The sequence below is a fragment of the Ambystoma mexicanum genome, chromosome 4p (assembly GCF_040938575.1).
Source record: "Ambystoma mexicanum isolate Mex_15411 chromosome 4p, UKY_AmexF1_1, whole genome shotgun sequence".
NCBI classification, from domain to species: domain Eukaryota; kingdom Metazoa; phylum Chordata; class Amphibia; order Caudata; family Ambystomatidae; genus Ambystoma; species Ambystoma mexicanum.
The window spans coordinates 788,867,422-788,879,785 of record NC_090927.1 but is presented as its reverse complement, the minus strand read 5'-3'; the positions used below and the strand labels follow the sequence as shown (position 1 = coordinate 788,879,785).

General features: G+C 48.7%; 1 protein-coding gene across 3 annotated transcripts in view; it reads left to right on the top strand.

Moving 5' to 3' along the window:
- Nucleotides 1-12,364, top strand: part of CEP162 (centrosomal protein 162) — a 2,248,134-nt gene that overhangs the window by 175,110 nt on the left and 2,060,660 nt on the right. The window lies entirely within an intron of this gene.

Genomic DNA, 12,364 nt, shown 5'->3' with positions numbered 1-12,364 from the left:
CATGATTGTCTATTGCACTACAGGTGCTGCCTGTTAACGGCCTTGAAGGCCTTCCCTCAAGGGGTTTGTACTCTCGGGAATCGAGAGGTTCTGCCTGCTCGGCTGCTGTTGTTACAGCACTGGACCTGTTGTTGGTTGATACAAATGTATATATATTTTACTAAGACAAATTGTGACGTGCTGTCATGGATAAGGGGGTGCTTCCCTCATCTGCGGATGCCAGCACTCAAGTGCGCACTGCCAAAAAAAGTGACAAGTTGGGAGAAAATATGGGGGATCAAGCTGGACATGCCCAGCCTTCAGTGGCTCATGCTATTCAGTCCTCTCTGGACTCAGCCTTAACGGGTTTGAATAACACCTTGGCGTCGGCCTTTGACAGGCTAATTACCCGCATTGTGGATTTCCACCCCTCCCAAGATGCTACCCCATCTATTACAGCCCGGGCCCCTAAAAAGTGTACGGCCAAAACTAAACATATCCAGGGACAACTCAGTCCCCCCCTGGCCATTTCGCCTATAGCTTCCCCTAGGAGAGCACTGAAGCGCGGTCGAGAAGAGTCCTGTCAACCTTTCTCTTCCACCCCCTGGCCTGCCCCAGCGCCTTTCGTGCCGGTGGCGCCCCCTATTGATGTCTCATCCACAGAGAGTTCAGATGATTCTGATTCGCCCCCTAAGAGGCAGAAAAGGAAGGTGACCTCAGTGGCCCCTCAGGAGGCGCCCCTGCTTGATGCTAACGGAGTTCCATTCTTTGATCCGGCCCTGATTCAACACCCCAGGTCAGCTGAGTGGCAGCCCTCTGAGGAGGTTTCCTCTTTTCTTAAGTTCTGGATCAGGCGCCCTTTGCCCAAAGAGGAACGTAAATAAGATTCGGATCATAATTTATCTGGACGACATGCTTTTGCTGGCCCAGAATTATCAAACTCTGTGTTCCCATCTGAAGTTTTCTGTGACCCTCTTACAAGATCTAGGTTTTGTGATAAATGTCAAAAAATCCATATTGAAGCCTCCGAAATGTATCCAATTTCTGGACTTCAATATAGATTCAAAGCTTTGCATCCTTCTTCTCCCAGTCAACAGACTGTCCAAAATAAAGAAGGAGATTCGTCTACTCCTCAGGCGAGAGAGGATCTCGCTCAGGCAGTTAGCCAGTGTTGTGGGGATGCTGTCAGCATCCATTCAAGCTATTTTCCCTGCTCCCCTACATTACAGAGCACTTCAGCGCCTAAAAGCCAAACATTTGCGCAAGTGTCTCTCTTATTCCCAGATGGTGGACTTGCCTCCAGAGGCCAGATTGGAGCTCCTGTGGTGGCTCAGGAACATGGAGGCCTGGAATGGCAAGGCGATCTTTGGCCCATCTCCGGACATCGTTCTGGAGTCAGATGCAAGCAGAGCGGGTTGGGGAGCCAGATTCGGTCAGATTTCCACAGGGGGGGAAATGGTCGGAGTCAGAGAAACAACTACATATCAATTGTCTAGAGTTGTTAGCGGGGTCCTTTGCTGTTCGGAGTCTCCTCAAAGATCAAGGGAATTGTTGTGTTCTCCTCCGCATGGACAACATCTCTGCGGCAAGATACATCAATCACCTGGGGGGTACCAGATCCAAGGTCCTAGCGGATCTGGCAAGAGAGTTTTGGCATTTTTGCCTCGACAGGGATATTCTATTGAAAGCAGAATACCTCCCAGGAGTCAGCAATGAGATTGTAGATTGGAACTCCAGGCACCTGCAAGACAGGAGCGATTGGATGTTGAACAGGTCTCTTTTTGCCCGCATAGCGTCCCTCTGGGGTCCCCTGAAGATAGACTTGTTTGCCTCGAGACTAAATTGTCAAGTTCCCAAGTTTTACAGTTGGAGACCGGATCCGTTAGCTCTAGCCACCAACGCTTTCCTACAGGACTGGTCGGGTCAGTTGGGATATGCCTTTCCTCCCTTTGCCATGATAGCTCGGGTTCTGGTCCAAGTTCGCAGACAAGCGGTGTCTCTGGTTCTGGTTAACCCCTTTTGGCCCTCTCAGGTTTGGTTCCCGACCCTTCTGGAATTGGAAATAGATTTTCCCCGTCTTCTGCTGTTCGATCCCCAGTTGCTGGTGGATCCGGGAGGTCTCCCTCACGAGTTAGTACTGCAGGGACACCTTGCCCTTATGGCTTGGAAGATTTCAGCTCTTCGTGGTGCTTCAGAAGACTTTCACAAGACTCTGTCGGTCATCAGGGACTCCTGGGCGCCCTCTACTAAATCCGGGTATTCCTCAGCATGGAACCGCTGGGTTAGCTGGTGTGTGGCTAGGCACCTCAATCCCGTTTCTGCCCCTCCTGTAGAAGTGGTTAATTTTTTGGTAGAGTTGTTTATAGAGGGGAAAGCCTACAGGACTGTTAATGGATTTCGTTCAGCTATTTCAGCTGGTCACCTTTTGGGTAAAGGGGAGCCAGTGGGTAGGCACTTTTTGGTGCGAAGGGCCCTAAAATCTATTCGTATTAAGGTTCCACCGAAACCAAAGTATTCGGTTCTTTGGGATGTTAATATGGTACTGCAGCTCTTCAGGTCCTGGCCTCTTAATGACGATTTGTCCCTACAACAGTTATTTGCCAAGCTTGCTATGTTACTATGTCTGGTGTCTATTAAAAGGGTCTCTGATATCAGAGCTCTGGATGTGGATAATAAGATGTTCACCCCTCAAGGGCTTACTTTCTTTATCTCAGGGAGGACTAAATGCATGACTTCCTTTATATCCTATCCAGCTTTTCCTGAAGATGATAAATTATGTGTGGTCAACTGTTTGAAATCAAAACTGAAGCTTTTAGGCCTCCCAATACTTCTCAGCTGCTGATTTCCTACAGGAAACCCCATAAGCCAGTGTCCCCTTCTACTTTAGCTAGATGGATCAAATGGATTATGCGGGAGGCGGGGGTTGACACAGCCTCTTTTGGTCCCCACTCAGCCCGAGGCGCTATGGCCTCTAAAGCAGCCTTTCTGCGGGGTAGTTTGGAACAGATTTTAAAAGCAGCTGACTGGTCAAGGAATCAACTTTTAAGACGTTTTACCATAAACTTATTGCTCATGTAGCTGTGAATGTAATGCAAGGGCTTTGAACTTGCATAATATGAGCCTCCTGTCTTGCCATAGAATACCTAATCCCCCACACTAGCGTGAGATGGGGGTTTAGATTCTATAAAAGACAAGGAGGTGAGTATTATCCCACCCGCCCCCCCTCCCCCTTACTGGTGTTTGATTGTTGTTTCAGCTTTCTGTTGATGGCTGCAGCTCAAGCAGAAGCAGAAGGTTCAGCTCCAAGTGGCGGACGGATTTCGTTCTGACATTCTCATGGGAGTTTGTTCTTCATCTTACATGGAGAAAATGTCCGATGGTCGTGTGGAAAAACATCAGCGACAGAAAGAGGAGGAGTTGATAGAGGATTGGACCTTTATGGGACTGGCTCGCAGCCCATTGGCTACCTCCGGTGCATGACCTGCCCGTCATGTTGGAATGGGTTGTTTCCCTTTGTATTGTTCTTATGTTGTGTTATTGGAAAAAACATGTTTTCGTTTTTTACAAAGTTTTTCATTCTTTGCTGCTGTGATTCAGAGTAAAGATTGTAATGCATAATACTCGCCTCCTTGTCTTATATAGAATCTAAACCCCCATCTCACGCTAGTGTGGGGGATTAGGTATTGTTTTTCAGCTTCCCCTTTTGGGGTGTCAAAGACCGTAAGCGATTTACCATACTGGTTTGCAAAACCAGTGCTTAATTTTCGCACTCCTCCACGTCACATGCTTTTTTTTGTAAAACCATGTCAATGCCAAGTGCTTTGTAGTAACATCCTTTTAGCAAGCCTTAAGGCAGACACAACATTTAAAAAGGAAGACATCCAAAGTTGACTTGAGTAGGGTGTGGGTGGATTCGGTGTTGAAGTTGAAATGTCATCTGTTGGATCCGGGAAATGTGATGATGTGTCACCTTGGAGGGGAAGCATGACTGATAACCAAGATGTTTCATCCCCAGCAGCCTCTTTACCGAGTGCCCCATGCGGTGCTGCCCCTTTAAGGGCTCGGCACGCGGCGAAGTGACGTTACACTCCGCTGCGTTCCTTTAGCTCTGTCGGAGTCCTTCTAGGGAGCTTCCAGAAAGCAGTTAAACACGTATGCCATGTTCTTTTCCTGCATCTTCCTGCTTACAAAATGTTTTACCTGCTCACGTAAGATTCCCCGTGGGTCACACGTTATGCAGAAAACTCTCGAAGACACAATTATTTTAGCGGGTTTAAATCGACCTAGAAATAGTTATGTCTCAGCGCCCATGAAGCTCGGTAGGAGGTGGCCGTGCGCTATAGAAATAGTCACTAGCATAGCATAACCTAACAATTGAACTGTGGATAAAAAAAATGTATTCTGCGATCTGACAGTGTATTCTTTGCAAGCTGTCTGGGAGTAGGCCAATGCTTATGTTCTAACATTTTCATGGCCTCTTGATGCTTAAGAGATTTTTGAATTGCCCTTATTTCCCAAGTAACATTGTCAACTGAGCTGGTCGTCACGTTGTGTGGCAAGGAATGCTCTGTTAGAGCTGACAGCAGTTCACTTACAGTAGTCTTCATTAGAGGACTCCCTTTGCTCCTCACATGGCTTAGGCAGAAACCTGTGCAGTTCCCTTAGGGACCACTGCAAAATGTTTAAGACTACAGGTGTTAGCAGTAAACCCAATTGGTAGCAGTCTCTACCACCCAGATTTACCTGGTAGCTGTGGCTGAGCAGTCAGACGTCTCTCAAAAAGAGTTAGGCAGTATATAGAGTGTACACAATAGGGCCAAAAATACAGTAGTACAAGCAAACACTGACCAGAGCTTTGGTATAAAAGTATATAATTATTTAGAAACAAACTTGTAAAAATACACTGGCACTAATATGTCAAGCAAGTTCAAACAGTCATTAGAAGTATATACACCTCCCTGATTAATTATTCGACAAGTCTTAGAAAAAGAACACCACTTATTATCAAAACAGAGTTGAGCGCTTAACCAAGATGGCACTCCAATAATTTGTTTAAAAAGGGAGAGAAAAGGCAGAGTATGGAAATAACACAGGACCAACACTTTTAAGTACCCACAGATAGTTAGAAAAGGCAGGGTCTATTGTAGAGCGGCCCACTCTTGGAGAGAGCAAGGCGGAATGTGCCCAAGATCACACAGTTGAAGTACACTTTAGAAGTCTTTGTAGATAGTTCAAAAAGGAGTTGGATCAGTTCAGAAAGGTAATGTTAACGGGTCCGAGGTCACCCCAGGATAGAGAGTCAAGGATTTACGGACACCTTGAACAGTCTGTTGCAAGGGAGACCAGGCGGGACACAGTACCTGAAATGGCGAGAAAGCTCCAGCGGGTGCAAGTCGGTGCTTCGTCCAGGGGAAGAGAAGATCTCGACGTGGAGGAAAGCTGGAGGTTGTAGCACTGCCAGGGAAGAAACCAGTCGCAGAGTTTCCCGGTTAAAAGGTACTACCCTTTTATTCACGGTAGTGGTGAAGCGTGGCTATCCGGCCGCCGGGGTGCTAGGCACGGGTGATTCGACCACGAGACGATCCAGGAAGGCGAAAAAGGGAAACTGGTTAACCCCACCAGCTAAAAGGAAGAAGACTCTCCTGGAAGAAGATCTTCTCTGTCGTTGGGAAGTGGTGAGTTCTGTTCAGCAGGGCTCCACCGGTGGTGTCATCATTGCAGGTCGGCTCAGCTTCTCCCTATTTGGATTCTTTAGGTCCTGTGGCGACTTCTGAAGTTCCAGTCCCCAAAGCCCTGCTTTTATGCAGAATACCCCCATTCATCAGTCCTAGCTGTCACTCAAACATGCTAAGTGGTGAATCACACAAGAGTGCGACTTGAGTTGCCGAGGCAACTCAGTCCAGGGTGCCTATTCCCCCCTCCCACACATCCTGTAGACCCAGACAGAGTGGCACCACTTTTGGAGGCTTCTGTGCAGAAGCCCGCCAAAAGTGGAACAAAGGGCTCGACTTGGGTTGGAGTTACAGAGGCGAACACAACTGCCATTTTAAACCTGAGTCCTGGCAAAAAGACCCAACCAGGGAATAAATATTAAATAAATAACCCGGCGGTATCTTTAACATTGGACCAAAAAAGTGGTGCGTTTAAAATAAATGGGAAAATCCCATAGGAAATATTCTGGCGGATAATTTCGAGTGGTAACCACTGCCACCAACCAGAAACACGACAAGGGGGGACTGGACAATGCCCCCTTGAAAAACAGACCCAGGGGCAATCGATTTACCCCTACCAGTACTTCCACAATATGATGGTTTGTACTGGTTCTGTTCATAATTTAAGATTAGTAAACTCAATGGTGACTTTACATGCCCTGGGAGACAGTAGTCAGTCCCAGGGTATGGAGTCTATGTTTGGGGGCCACTATGACCCCCCTTTGTTACTGCACTGAGGGTGCTGTGTAACACACTTACCAAAAACACATGAAGCCCTATGGAGTAAAAGACCCCATAGCCCATAAAACACATGACAAAGTCAAAGGACATTCTCAAATCATGCCTAAGAGTGGGAGAAAAGGAGTCTCACTCTTAGCAGGAGAAACAATTAAACCCCAAAAATCCAGCAAAGCTGCTGGGGGACCCACTAGGTTTGGGAAATTAGCCTTTACAGAGAATTCTCCCTAACACAGCAGAACACCAAGCAAGGATCATGTGAGCTCGGGACACATTCCACTGCCACTAATTGCTAACACCAATCACTGCCACGCAATCAGTCTGAATGCTCTGAATACACAGAGGAAAGCACCTTGCTGCGTAACCGTCAAGTTACACTGGCTGCTTCACACAGAGATTATCATTTTACTAGCTGTTCCCGGCATAATGTATGCCGTTCTAGCATATCTTGATGGCCAATATATGTTGGTAATTCATTGGGTCAATTCTGCCCACCTTCTTAAGTATCAGAATTGCCACTGATCGCTTCCAGGAATGGGGCATAGGTCCCTGTGACTTATTAATGGTCATTGAAAAGGCTAAATGTATCGGATAGAATGAGAGGATTTGCACGGTATAGGAACAGTATCTAAGTTCCATCGATCACACAGGCCTCTATGATGTGTCTTTTTAGACATGTGATTGTGAACCGTGTTCCATTGCAGAGTCCCTGTGATGGCATAAGATTGCCTAGTAGCATAAATAAAGCACTTGCTTTGAGTTTTAACTCGTGAGAAGGCATTCATCCTAAAGCATTTCGCTCTGTTTGTTGAAATGGTAGCTGTTGTTGAAGTGGGCGCACTTTGCCATTTGGTGACTTTAGTAAGCTATCCCAGTGGTTTGTAGATCTCCAACTCTTAGTATCCGTCTGTATTAACTCAGGACCTTGTTAGAGTCGCAGAGCAGTCCGGCTTATTTTAAGAGGAAGGTGTGAGTTGTAGGTAAGTACACTGAACCTAGTTAGACATGCACCACAAAGAAAGTCTTACACTCATTTCAATTAAATTATATATTTGTTATATATAACAGAATCATTTTAAATACTTTAGACGTTTACACTATAACACTTTGGAATACTTGGTTCTGATGCTTGTTAATCTGCTTAGAATCACATGCTGTGCATATGGTCCGAGATCCAGTGGTAACTGCGGAGTATTGCATCTTGTCTTTCGGGGGACCGAAAGGGGACATCGGCATAGGCGTGTCTAAAACACTATCCCTATCGTGACATGTGTAGTACCCAAAATCCCTCACGCGCCGAGGTCCCTCAGATTGTTTTTTTCCGCCCAGATAACTGGTCGCCCTATAGCGGAGCTCTTCATGAGACATTGTTTATCTTACCGAATTGTCGATTTAATCCCCGCTAAGTCACTTCGCCCATCAAGAACATCTTCGACGAAGACTACGGGGGAATCGTCTACGGCTGTGGGTTCCGGCGCCTAAGATCCGGCGTTCGGACTTCTGCGTGGCCGGGCCTTCTGGCCGGCCTACACAGTAGGGAGAGTGGGCTCAGGGTTTGCCATACTGTTAAAAGTTATGTCTTTCCTCTTTTCCACTGCTTTCCTTTTTGGTCTGGTCACCCTTCCCTTCTGCTATGGAAAGGACTCCATTTAGATTCTGCCCTGTGTGTAGGGTCATATATCCGTGGAAAGACGAGCACACGTCGTGTAACGCTTGTCTCCCCATAGAGCACGATGAGAAGCGGTGTTCGGCGTGTAAACTCCTTAGACCTAAAACCCTTAAGGAGCACCGGTTGAAGCGGTGGGCCGCGTACGGAATGTCACGCGTGGAGCCTCCCTCCCCTGCCGCGACACCAGCCGAAAGTGACGGGGTACATCGGATAACCAAACGTCCAACGCGGATGTTATAGACCTTGAGGCTTCCGAGCTCGACTCCAGTCTTGCTACAGGGACCACACCCGGTGACAGGGGCATACAATCGCACCGCACAAAGCACACAACCCAAGAGCCCTCCTTGACGACTTTGTCGAAGAAGGCGCCAACCGGTCCGCCGTAAACTTCGGCGGCGCCCACGGATCGGTCTGATCCGAAGCCTTGCAGCAGCGCATGACGACTGGGCATAACAAACATAACAAGGGCGCTACTCCCCAAACTACATGCGCCAAAGTTTCAGAACAAGAAACTTCGACCGATTCCAAAGTTTCCAAGGCCCGTACAGGCCTGAAAACTACAAGTAGGCCTCTACCCGAGAAGCCATCCGCTGGCCCTTCTGGAGCCGCGGAAGCCATCTTCACTGCCGACACATCATCGGAGGCGTTGTCTCCCAAAGATTCGGTGACCATCCGTAAGAGCGTCAATAGGATTGCTACGGCGGTGGGCCTAGTACCCGTTCCGCCCACAGTTATGGGCCAATCCGCCGAAAAGTTTTCCACGGATTTGGAAGACGATCCCCAAGACTCTAATGAAGAAAGCCAGGTACCCCTCTCAAGCACTCTGAGGAGATCCTCTCAACGCCCTAGGGCGGAGAACATGGTTCCTACTCAGCTAGGTCCATTTGGGTCACGGAGCAATTCGAGGGGTGTATGGATCGGCTGGAGCAGTTTTTCAGGGTTTCTGATCAACCTCCGCCGAAAAAAGCTCAGGTAGACCCTAACCCTCAAACACAAGATGTCCAACACCTAGATGTCCAACACCAAGTTGACTATAAAGAAGATGTCCAGATGGACACGTATAGAGACATCTATACAGAAGAAGAGGAGTCTTCTTTTCTGGACAACTATGGGGAAGATCGAGGAGAAACGGACAACTGGGAGGACACCCAGCAGGACGATCACAACTCGGATATCGTCTACCTCGATTCTCCCCATCCACCCCGATTAGACAGGCTTCCCCAGTGGATGATCAATTGGCTTTCAACAACATGTTGAAAAAAGCAGCGGAATTCTTTAAAATTGCCACGCTTGAAGCCTTGCCCGAACAAGATTTCGCAGAGGACATTATTAATGAAAAGCCTCTGGCAAGCCAGTCTATCCCTCTCTTGAGCTCTGTAAAGAGACCGCTGGCCCCTTCCTTACTCACACCGCTCAGACTAGGGCTGTGAACCCCCACCGACCCGCTTTATTTCAAAGGACACGCAATCCCAGACTCGCTGGTGGTGACCAACACTCGGAAGAGAGCAGGGGTTCCCCTTGCCACAGGAGAGTCACCCCCGGACAAGGAGTCCAAAAGGTTGTATGCCTTAGGCAAACGGGTTACGTCGGAATGTGGTAAAGAATACGCTGGACACCGCAGAGACAGCAGGCAGGTCTCTCGCACAGGGTACTCTCCTAAAGAGGCACGCGTGGCTGCGCACGTCGGGCTTCAGGCCTGAGACCAGGCATCCATTATCAACAAATCTATCGAAGAGGCCAACCTCTACGGGAAGGCGGTAGACGATGCGTTGGAGACAGCCAAGAAGGAGCATGAGACTATTAAGTCACTGCACCAAATTTCCCAGAAACCCTCTTCACAGAGGGCAGTAATTCTCGGCGGTCCTTTTGAGGACAAGCCCGCGCCGCTCAAAATAATTTCGGCATGGGCAACTTCAACTCAAGTCAACCTGCTGCAAGCCCCCCTTACTACCCGCAGAGGGGTCAGAAGATTGGAAAGAATAGGGGCAGAGGCTCCAATTCCAGAGGAGCGTCAACTTCGGGTCAGAAATGACCACCCAGTCCAGGTCCCCTCCCATGTCTCCCCGGTCGGGGGGGGCGATTAACATCTTCCCTCAAGGCATGGGAGGGGATAACTTCAGACCACTGGGTCTTAAAGACGGTCGCCCATAGTTACTGCGTGGAATTCGCCCGACCTCCACAGTTCAGACCGCCGAAACATCGACGCCTTTCACCGGAACATCTGCAGATCCTGATCCAAGAGGTGGAAGCGCTGCTGTGAAAAGACGTCATAGAAGCCGTCCCGATTCTTCAGGTAAACGAGGGTATCTATTCAGTGTACTTCCTTGTACCCAAAAAGGATCTCACCATGCGTCCTGTTCTAGACTTGCGCCCAGCGAACAAGTTCATAAAGCCCCAGACGTTTTGCATGGTAACACTGCAAGAGGTGATCCCATTGCTAAAACAGGGGGACTTCATGACAACTTTGGATATGAAAGATGCATACTTTCATATTTCAATGCTGCCAGCGCACAGAAAATTCCTAAGGTTCATGATTCAGGGCACACTACCAGTTCAAGGTACTCCCCTTCTGCATAGCCTCGGCGCCAAGGGTGTTTACCAAGGTCCTGGCAGTGGCACCGGCACACCTGCGCAGACTTTCAGTTCCAGTTTACCCTTACCTCGATGATTGGCTCATCACGGGGGACTCATTCGACGTTTGTTTTTCGAATACCCAAAAAACAGTAGACCTACTGTTCAGCCTGGGATTTTCTATCAACGAAAAGAAATCCAGCTTAGTCCCCAGCCAAGTAAAACAGTTCCTGGGGGCTCTAATTCGTATGGAAGACGGTCTAGTCTTCCCTTCCAGCGAGAGGGTTCAGAACATGCTCTCTCAGTATGTAGCCAATCGAGAGGTGACGGTACGCAAAGGTATGCATTTGCTAGGGATGATGGCGTCATGCATATACTTGGTCCCCCACGCGTGGCTGCGCATGCGTCCCATGCAAGAGTGGCTCAACAGCCAGTGGTGTCAGGCCAGCGGACAATGGGAAGATCTGTTAGTTGTCTCGCCAGCCCTCGTTCTCTCTCTGCAGTGGTGGTTGAGGGAGAACCTCATGAAGGGGAAAACCTTCACCACCCCTGCAGTGGAAGCCACTCTCACGACAGACACATCTCTCACAGGGTGGGGGGCTCACCTGCTTCAACAGACAGCGCACGGAGTGTGGTCCCCTCAGGTAGCGTCCAACCATGTAAACCTACTGGAGCTATTAGCAGTGTTTAAAGCATTGAAAGTTTCAGCAGCTACTGCAAGGGAAGACAGTGCTGGTCCTAACCGACAGCACAACAGCAATATATTACCTGAACAAACAGGGGGGCACTCACTCTCCAGGGCTATCCAAGCTGTCCCAAAACATCTGGATATGGGCTCTCAAACATAAGATGTTCCTGATATCCCAACATGTTCCAGGGGAATTCAATCTTCTGGCAGACGTACTCAGCAGAGATTTTCCTCTGCCAGAAGAGTACGAATGGCGGCTGCACGAAGACATTGTATCCAACGTCTTCGCAGAATGGGGGTTTCCAGAGATCGACCTGTTCGCTACTCAGGAGAATGCCCAATGCCAAGATTACGCCTCCAGGTACCCCCAGAACCAATCCAAGGGGAACGGTCTCTGGATAACTTGATTGGGGAAATTTGTCTATGCTTTTCCCCCGGCTCCCCTTCTGAACAAGATAGTACACAAGATGCACCAGGAACCAGTCACCATGATTCTGGTGGCTCCCATGTGGGCCCGCCAACCTTGGTTCGCGCACCTGATGGAAATGTCCCTCTCCCCACCAGTCAAGCTGCCCTGCCCATACAACATGTTGTCTCAGGACAGGGGGGAGACTCTGCACCCATGCCCACAAACTCTGAACTTAGCAGCCTGGCTCCTGAGGTCATAGAATTTGGACATCTGCAACTCCCTCAAAGATGCATGGACATATGGTGCAGTTTCAAAGGCGTCAATCCCACCGATTGCTCGCCTTCACACATTGTGTTATATCTAACCCATCTGTTGGACTCTGGGTTAGTCTTCAATTCCTTAAAGGTTCACCTAGCGGCGTTGTCAGCCTACACCACGTCACAGCAGAAGGTGTCATGGTGGAAAATACCTGTGATTAAAGCCTTTATGGAAGGGGTTACTAGACTGCATCCCCCCATCACTCAACCAGCCCCTGGGTGGGATCTAAATGTGGTTTTAACTAGGCTCATGGGACCCCCTTTTGAGCCTATGCATAAAGG